Below are 10,279 nucleotides of genomic sequence, written 5' to 3'. Positions count from 1 at the left end.
GTGGGGGGGGAGAGTCTTTTCAGCTTCTGAAATAGCTTCAGAATGAATATTTGGGTATCCTTTGTTATTCATAGCAAACCCCTTTCAATGACATCTGAATGTATGTTAATTTGATGACTTTTGGAAAGTCCCTAAGATTAGGGGGCTGGTTGTCAGGGGAAGTAACTATGTGATTAGAAGGTTGGAACTTGCAGTCTTACCCCCCTCTGACCTCTGGGAAGGGAGAGGGACTGGAGGTTGAATGGCCAGTGCTTTAATCAATCATGTGTCCATAATAAAGTCTCCTTTAAAAACCCAAAAAGAACAGGTTTGGGGAGCTTCCTCTTGTTGAATGTGTGGAGGTGCTGAGAGGGTGGTGAGCCCCAGGAGGACATGGAAAGGCAGTTTTTTGCACCTTACCCCATACCCTGTCCTACGCATCTCTTCCATCTGGCTGTTCCTGAGTGAGATCCTTTTATAATAAACTGGTAATCCAATCAGTAAGCCTTTTGGAAATTCTGGGAGGTGCTCTAGCAAATTAAACCCCAGGAGGGGTTATATGAACCTCCAATGTATACCTGGTCAGAAGCACAGGTGACAACCTGAACTTGTAATTGGTGTGTGAAGTGAGGTGGGGAGGCTTTAACCTGTGGGATCCGTCACTATCTCCCAGTAGTATAAAAACTGAGTTAAATTGTAAGACACCCAATGTGTCGTAGAATTGTTTGGTGTGGCGGAAGAAACTACGAATTTGGTGATCAGAAGTGAGGGTAGTGCTGTGAGTACAAAGAAAACAAGAATGTTTTTTCCTTAACAGGTTGTAAAGAGATGCAGTTGTGAAATGCCTAAGGCAGTAGTTCTCAACTTTAGCGTGTGCTTTAGAACCACCTGCAAGACTTACAACCCAAATTGGTGGACTCCAACTCTGGGAGATCACCTGAAGATTTGAATTTCTAACAAGTGCTCACTGATGGTACTGGTTCCTGGAATATACTTTGAGAACCACTAGATCTGGTGTAACATCTCATGAAAAGGTGGTTTCAGCCTCAGGTAAGGACAGAGTTAAATTAGGCATAATTAGGCATCACAGTAAAAGGTGATGGTATTTCATGAAAAATTTCAGAGTAGTGCAAATGTAAAATAATGGTAAATAGTGCTTACTCAAAAAATGCACCAAACAATTAATGTTTCAAGGACAGAATTTATAGGCCAGTAATATCCAATTCCATTTTACCGTCTGAATAGATTTTTGCAACATTTTCCTGGGTCCTTTCTGCCTCTAGTTTTTTCAAATAGCATATTCTAAGTTATATTCTTCTAAAAGACGGGCTCCATTGAGTCTGTGAAGTCTATTCTGAGTTCTTCATTGTTAGCTTCAATCTCATATCCTCTGCCACTGCCTTCTCTAGCTCCTTGAGGGTTCAGGCCTGTCCCAGTTCTTGAGTCAATTCCCAAAGAGACAGAACCTGTCTCCGTTCATGGTTCTAGATCAGCTCCTGAATTCCAGCTCATTAGCCAGGCATTCTGGTTTCCCCCTACCTGTTTCCTCCTCAGGGCCATGCCTTCACAGGTCCCGGAGTGGGGTCACTTGTCACATCTGGACTGATCTCCTGGAACCATCTCTGATACCAACAAACAAAACAGAAATGCAGAGTTAATGTCTCTGTTTTTAGTCACCCTGTTCAGGGGAATTCACAATGAAAATAATGAGAGAAAACCTGTTAATTCTTCATTCTTTCTCATTTCTATTAGTTGTGCTACTCGGTTTCTTGAGCTGAAAACTTTGGGTTTGCTATTTTTTTGGATTCTTCATCCTTTTCTTCTAAGTTCCATGTTCAGTCAATGGCAAATTGTATTGAGGTAATAGGATATCTTCATAGTGTCTCATTTGCCGCCTCTCCATTCTCCCTGTCATCATCCTCTGCCCTGTTCAAGACTTCTAAGAATTGTTTCAATTTCCTGATGTCTCAGAGTTGGAGAAGAGCACAAATGTTATCTAGTTCAACTATCTGTTTTGTGTTTGAATTCTCACTTCTACGTTCTCATTAAGTACAACACATTCATTACAGGGGAACTCAATATTTCTTGAATCATAGCCCATTTACTCTTTAGAGGATATCATTTAGAAAGTTCTTTATGTCAAACACATGTGTGCATGCATATAATATCTTCTTAAAGAGAAAGTCATTGTAATATTTAAGGTAGAAGCAATTATAAGTATCTATGGAGATAACAAAAGGCAAATACATTAAAAGAGCTCTCTTTTTTTGGATTTGTGGAAATAATAGATTCCTACCTTCAGTAATATCTTATACCTGGATTTTGGGTCCTTTTTGAAATTTGCTAGTCAGATTGCTGAAAGTTAAATCTCACGAATATGAGTGATTTTAATGATTTTAATGAAGACGGAACTGATGGCCTAAGACAGATGTCTGCCTTGGATAATCACATGCAAGGAGGACTCTGATATATTTATTAATTGTTTTTCCCCATTACTGAGCATAGAGTACATGTAACATGGTACCATGTGTACTCACATAATTCTGAAAAATGAATTAAAAACAGTGCAAAATTGAACACATTTAAGGCACAAAATGTCTTGAAATACACAGTATACCTCATAGGATTTATCAGTTTCTATTTATATTTCTGTCACTATGTTGTACAAAACCCTGAAGTCTCTTGGAGAACTTCTCAAATAGTTTCAACAAATTCTCCAGATGCCTATGAAGTCAAAGGTCTGTAATTCCTGGTGTGTCATTTAGACTGAGTCACCACTGATGATCTTATGATGGACTTCAAAAAATCTTTCACAACAAATCTTTTAATGTTCTTCTCACCCCTGCCCGACTCCGTTGGATCTTGGAAACCCTTGTCCTCTCACCTATGTGCGTATCCCATCGCTCATTAGGCCCTGTTAAAAGTTGTCCTCATTACTAATAAGAATCTGCCTAATAAGTGTTAGACCATCTTATTTAGAGCCTATTAGATATTAGAATGTCATATTCTCTTGCCTTTTGGCTATAGCCCTAAGATCTGCCTAATCAAACCCTGATCTGCATGGCATGCTGATCCCAAATTAGACTTCCCAGGTTTTTAATTCTACTTATAAATAGAAGCATCAGAGAAAACATTCAATTTGGAGCCAGATCAAGTCAACTTATGACTAGTAATACTATTATTTGGATAGTGAAGGATATCGTAAGCCATTTAGAGCAGTAGAAAAATATTTGTTGATACCTCGGTGGCCTGGAAGAACTACTTAATTTTTAGAGATAGGAAATTTCTGTTTATAATTTTTATGTTTATTTTTTTCTTATACTTCTACTTGCCACCTAAAAGGAGGGAAAAATTACCCATCATTTATCTGTCTTGATAGACACTATTGTAAAACCTCTTTAAAAGTTATTAAAATTTGCCACAGAAATCTCTTCTGAGAGCTGTACATCTCTGTCTCCTCATTGAATCTCTGTCAGTCCTCTTGGAGGCACTCTCGTGGCATGCAAAGTGATCCAAAGGGGCCACCAGAAACTCTCCAATCTCAGCATTATTAATATGTTAGCTTCCTTTAGGAATAACTTAAACATGCTTTGGATTGCATTTATCACAAAGTATTTCACTTATTATAATTCCCCAAATAACGAAGAGGTGTGTGTATCTATGGGGGAGGGGGAGATAGACAACATGTATATTTCCAACCATTCACCCATATACTACCATTGAGTATGGTTTATATCCTAACATTTACCTTGCACTATAATGTACAAGATATGGCAAAAGTAGGTTTATAGTTTTCATATGGAAATAATACAATAATTAATAATACAAGAATAAAACTATTTCACATACTCACAATTATAAACCTACTTTTGCCCCACCCTATATAGGGTAGTGTAGCATACACCTAAGTGTATAGTGTAGTATATAGCCAGGGCCAGCTTTATGGACAATGCACCTATATAGTTGCACAGGGCCCTACACTTAAAAGGCTTAATACTCTGCTGTCATTATTTTGAAATTCTTAATTTTTTAATGAGGGGCTCTACATTTTCAGCTTGCACTGGGCCTTGCATGAATAGTAGTCTGCCATGAATAATGCAATGCATATTTTTCTAACCACCTATCAACAATTTTTTACATGTTATTTCAATCTTTTAAAAAATGTCTACATCATATTTCTATTTTAAATATAATTAAGTAATATAAATATACATAGGACCATACAATACATACTATTCTGCAACCTGATTTTCATTTAATATATAGGGATATTGCTCTCTGTCATTTATCTCATACTTTGTGATGGCTGAAGAATATTCTCTTGTATAGATAAACCATAACTTTTTTAATCTTCTGATGGACACATAATGTCTCCCATTCTTTGCTGTGACAGAGTTAATGTCCTTGAAAATAGATCTTTGTTCACTCAGCTCACTATTTCTTTGCTTTTTTAAAATATATTTTATTGATTTTTTTACAGAGAAGAAGGGAGAGGAATAGAGAGTTAGAAACATCAATGAGAGAGAAACATTGATCAGCTGCCTCCTGCACACCCCATATTGGGGATGTGCCTGCAACCAAGGTACATGCCCTTGACCGGAATCAAACCTGGGTCCTTTCAGTCCACGGCCGACATTCTATCCACTGAGCCAAACCGGTTAGGGCAGCTCACTATTTCTTTAAGATAAATTTCTAGAAGTAGAATTGCTAAGTCAAAGGGTACAGACATTTACAATGTGATACTACTTGATTCGCTCCTCAAAAAGATTATAGTAGATGATACCAACCGAAATCCCACCAACAGATTACAAATCCCATGGTTGCCCCGCCTGCCAACTGAGCATAATAACTCAACTTCATCTTTGCCAATCTGAGAGTGCCTGCTATTTTTAAATGGCCCTAGCCTGAGTTATTAGCTCTCTAGTATATCATAGATTCTGCTAATATGGAATGGCAGAATAGTGAATAAAAAATCAGTGCACCTATCAGAGGACTTTCTAGGGAGTGCCTTCCTAACCAAATATTTGAGGCACTCTAAGCCCCCAACTTTTCTTTTAAAATCAGGTTTTTGCTTTCCACACAATGCTGTAAGTGCTCAAAAAGACCTTCAGGGACATTAATCTTATTGTCTTTCTGCTCTTAACACCTAACTTTTAAAAAACATCTTTACTTTGAAACAATTTTAGACTTTCACTAAAGTTGTAAGAAAATAGTAGAAAGAATTCCCATATACCCCTCTCCCAGAGTCCCCAAATGTTAACATTTTTTTAAAAAAAATTTTTTTTAATATATTTTATTGATTTTTTACAGAGAGGAAAGGAGCGAGATAGAGATAGAGAGTTAGAAACATCGATCAGCTGCCTCCTGCACATCCCCCACTGGGGAAGTGTGCGCAACCCAGATACATGCCCTTGACCGGAATCGAACCTGGGACCTTTCAGTCCGCAAGCCGACGCTCTATCCACTGAGCCAAACCAGTTTCGGCCCCAAATGTTAACATTTGCCACATTTGCTTTCACATCTTCTCTTTCTCTGCAGGCATGATGCCTCTTTACCCAAATATCTTAAGTTCATCCCTTATCAGGAAAATTAATACAAAAATTATCTTACCAACATTATTTAAATTTCATCAATTTTCCCAATAATTTCCTTTATAGAAAAGAAGAAATTTTTTTTTTTTCTGGTTTAGGATCCAAACAAGTACCACACATTACTAGTACATTTAGTTGTAATGAGTTTTTCTGACACACATTTTTCTGGTTGTTTTTTTTTTTCTAGATAAATCCTAGGTTGATGTAGAAAGATACCTTTTAGCAACCCAAATTCCAAATATCTTGTTGGTTAGCTTTTTTTGCTATTCATATGTTTTAAAGGAAAGTTGCTTAAAAAGGAATAAAATGATTCAACAAGGTAAGGAAGTGACACACTCTTACTGTAGGTAATAGACATTTGCAGCAGTTAAATCATAAGCTATAAGAAAGGAAAATTTCAAAAACCTTTGAAAATGCCCTGGAATTTTAAGAAAAAATTTTTCAGTGCCTTTGTAAAAAGAGTGTTTGCCACTTTTACTAATGGTACCAGGTGTTGAGAAGTCCTGTTTGATTATATACAAATCAAGTTCTTAGAGTTCCTAGGGAGAGGAAAAAATGAAACAGATGTAATGAGAATTGACTCAACACCAGGGACAAGGGCATTTGTGTTCTTTGTAGGATGAAAGAGAACAGCTTTCCTTTCTCTTGGGTCTTTTCTTAATAACTAAAATAGTGTGAGGTATGTTGACTGGATAAATTAAATCTTTAACTATGGTTAGCACTTGAATAGACTTCCTGAGGCACTAAAGATTTGGACAGTTGTGATCAGTTGACCTGAGAGCTTCTACAGTTTGAAGATGAGTTCATAAAGAAGGTGCAAATGGATATTTTACTTATAAAATAGACATTCAAAAAGTGATCACTGAGTGTCAAACAATGTTTTAACCACTTTGAATGAAAACTCATTATCATATAACATTTTCTATGTCATGAATGAGGAAACAAGGCACAGAGAGGTGAAGCAAGTTGTCTAAGGTCACACAGCTTAGGTGGCTAGGAAACTGAGGATCTCAAAGGAAGGCCTACGGGGGCCAGAGTGGTTTAATCCCACAAAATCTCAAGTCTAACCCAGCAGTTTTACTTTGAGGCTGGGTATTAAGCAGGGCAGGGGCAGTGAAGAAGGAAAGAGAGGGTCTGGACTAATGTAGTAAAGGGTCGACAGTCAGAAAAGCTCTAAAAGCAAGCTGCCATATTTGTGATGTTTTTATTAAATTTATTGGGGTATCATTGGTCAATATGAATATACAGGTTTCAGGTGTAGGTTTCTATGTTACAAGATCTGTATATTGCTTCACCACCCAAAGTCAAATTTTCTCCTGTCACCATAAGCTGCTATATTTTTAACCAACGAAGTTATAAACACTTTCTGTTTCTAGCTTCCTTTTTAAAGTTCAGGGAAACTAAATTCACGTAAAACCGAGCAACAGAAAAATACCAAGGTCTGGTACCATAAACAGTTTTTATCAGGGGTAAAATAGCAATAAAAGCATACCAGAAAGATGTACTCCAAAAGCAGATCATAAGCACTATATTACTTCAAAATAAGATAAGATACCTTAAAATTATATAAGAAATGAAAGAACGGGAGAGATCAACCGAAGGACTTGTATGCATGCATATAAGCATAATCAATGGACACAGACACTAGGGCAGTGATGGTGAACCTATGACACACGTGTCAGAGGTGACGCACGAACTCATTTTTCTGGTTGATTTTTCTTTGTTAAATGGCATTTAAATATATAAAATAAATATCAAAAATATAAGTCTTTGTTTTACTATGGTTGCAAATATCAAAAATTTTTATATGTGACACAGGACCATAGTTAGGGTTTTTCAAAATGCTGACATGCCGAGCTCAAAAGGTTCGTCATCACTGCACTAGGGGGATGAGGGCATGAGTGAGGGGTGAGGGTGGAGGGTATTGGGGGGAAATAAAGACACATATGTAATACCTTAATCAATAAAGAACAAATAAAAGTAAAACCCTAAAAAAAAGAAATGAAAGAGCAAAATAAATTAGAATTCAAAAAGGAAGTGACTGAACTCAAGAAAGAATTAAAAAATAAAGTAGCAGAGTTTCGGTTCACAGTCTAGAGAGCCTGCCTCCAGGGCACCAGTGCAGAGGACCACACCACAGGCCGCCCTCCAGGTTTAATAAAGGTCCTAAATTTCCTTACTCTTAAAAATGGCTTTAAAATATTTTAAAATAATAAATGTCATTGAGTAGTTTTAGTAAAGATGATTATTTTAAATAAAACATGAACATTTTATTTCATATGTTGTGGCTGCTTAAGTAGAGAATTATAATTTAAATCTCAGGTCCTGTAATTTCAATCCAAAAACTGTGGTGTCTTGCTACATTAAATGTGATTTTTGTGAAAAGCAAATGAAAATTTTTTTAGAAGCCAAAGCCATAAAAGTGAATTTAATAAGTGACAGCATATGTCACAATATACTAGTATTATGGAGACATTATACTTATATGTAGAAACTCACCCAAAATTTGAGTACAATCTTTTGTAATGTCACATTGCATTATTATATATTGGAATTTTGCCATCATAAAAGTGTGAGGAATGTGTTTAAGAAAGGGCGCTGTTGGCAGAATTGAGTGGTAAACGTAGTCATTTTCAGGGTGGGAGAGCATGTATAATTTTAAAACGTGTATTGAATATAACTATTGTTTTCCTAACACAACTCAAGAAAATTAAGCTTGATAAAATCTATTCAGTTGGTGTTCTACTGTGAGAAGGCACTATAATGGAATAGGATAAAATCTAATATCTAGTGACATAGACCTCACTCTGTATGTGTGTGTGTGTATGTGTGTGTGTGTGTGTGTGTGTGTGTGTGTACACTGGAGGTGAATAAGTGCAGACTGCATGTATTTAAATCATTTTGGTAGATTTACCAAATTAATACATAGGCCAACCCCATTGACAAGCACTAACATAAACTATTAAGGCTAGTTAAAGAGATATTTGAATATTTGGACTATGTACAGAGGCTGTGTATTCTAGCATAAATCATCCCAGAAAAGTTCCCTATCCCTGAAATTATTTTGCACAAAAACATTGTTACATGAATGTTGAAAAGTCTTAAAGGCCAAAGGCTGGCTTGGCTTTATCAGCAAGTTGTTTTGAAGTTCTCCATAACTGCTTCCATTTCTGTGAACCAGCTTCGAGTCGAAGGGGAAAGAAGCATTGTTTAAAATCATATTTGGATGAAAATGGAAATCCCAGGTTCTGATTTGGACCTCTCCAAAAACAAGTTTGGACCTGGACTTTGGAGCCCTACGTGGGCCTTCCTCACGAAGAATGAAAATGGAGGTGACTTAGATCTCTTTGCCCGCTATTCGTTAATACGTTAATTTACTAGTGCAGCTGAGCCACAGATGAGCACAGATGACATTGGCCAATTTATCTGGGGTTCACTTCCCAGGTGACTATGGACCCTGGGCCCAGGTGAATTTTCCCTGCTTTGTTTCCTAGCACCTTAACCTCAATGTCTTACACAGCCAGTCCTTTCTTACCCAGTTACTGAATCCTTTCATGACGTGTTCAGATTCTTGGCCTTTTTTTTTTTTTTTGGTTTGTTTTAAATGCATTTTCATTGCCCATGACACATTTGTTGGAGCTTAGAGGTTAAGAAATAAGAAACAATTTAACTCAGCACATTTTATTTCTTCTGAACAAGTTTAACAAAAAGTTGTTGAGGCGGGATAAAAACATTTGATTAAAAAGAGATTTGAATTTTGAAGAGTCCGGTTTATTTTTGGTACTATGACTCTGGGAACACAGAGAATTAACTTGCTCCTCCTGACTATACAGAGATTCAGCTTTGTTTTTACATAATATAAAAGAATTTTATAGTAAGAATATTAGTAAGTTTCAAGAAACTTTGGGGAAAGCACTGACTATTTTTAAGGAAGATACAAAAAACTACTTATATAGTTTTTAAAAACATTTATGATTTTTATTTTATTTTATTTTAAAGTCCTCACCCAAGGATATTTTTCCATTGATTTTTTTTTTAAGAGAAAGTGGGAAGAGAGGGAAAGACGGAGAGAAATATTGATTGCTTGCGCCCGGACCAAGGCCTGGGCTGAGGAGGAACCTGCAACCGAGGTAAGGTACGTAGGTGCTCTTGACCGCAATCAAACCCTGGACCCTTTGGTCCGCAGTTTGACACTCTATCCACTGAGCCAAACTGGCTAGGGCTATAGTTGTTTTTAATGTAGCTAACTTTATTTTTTAAATTTTGGCTTGTAGGTACTGTAAGATAATTCATGCATGTGGTATAATACATAAAGGAAATAAAACAGTAGGAGGTTATCCAGTAAAAATCAAATTTTCCTCCCAGATCTGTTCCCCTATCTTCAAATTTCCCTCTAAAAAAGACATGTGCAACAGTTTCTGAAGCTGATGAGCAGGTGGTGAATTAATCCTTTTGCAACTCAATCTTTGTCTTTAAAGACTTAAAAAAAAAACCCCAATATGTTGGGCTGTAAACCTTAGCACTGCTGGAAAGAGCCAAATAGCATCGGTTTCCTAAGAGTCATCAGTGGTGTTGCTATGTAAAGTGGATAGAATCCAAGGTTTATAAATGGTTGCACAATAAAAATTGGAATGCCCTGTTGTGGATCACTGAGTAGGTACTGCTCAGGTTACAATTTAACCACGCTAAGGAAAACAAACTATGGAAAC

General features: G+C 36.7%; 1 long non-coding RNA gene across 1 annotated transcript in view; it reads left to right on the top strand.

The window, feature by feature from the left end:
* The window catches only part of LOC107183437, a 12,622-nt gene extending 2,982 nt beyond the window's left edge, over nucleotides 1–9,640 (top strand). The window contains exons 3-4 of the long non-coding RNA XR_001514226.1: nucleotides 797–1,029; nucleotides 9,611–9,640. This is a non-coding gene — a long non-coding RNA (uncharacterized LOC107183437). The remainder of the gene's footprint in view (nucleotides 1–796; nucleotides 1,030–9,610) is intronic.
* Nucleotides 9,641–10,279: the final 639 nt, after the last annotated feature.

This window comes from Myotis davidii, unplaced genomic scaffold, assembly GCF_000327345.1.
Source record: "Myotis davidii unplaced genomic scaffold, ASM32734v1 scaffold570, whole genome shotgun sequence".
NCBI classification, from domain to species: Eukaryota; Metazoa; Chordata; class Mammalia; order Chiroptera; family Vespertilionidae; genus Myotis; species Myotis davidii.
The sequence above is the reverse complement of the archived record's forward strand: the minus strand, read 5'-3'. Positions and strand labels throughout refer to the sequence as shown.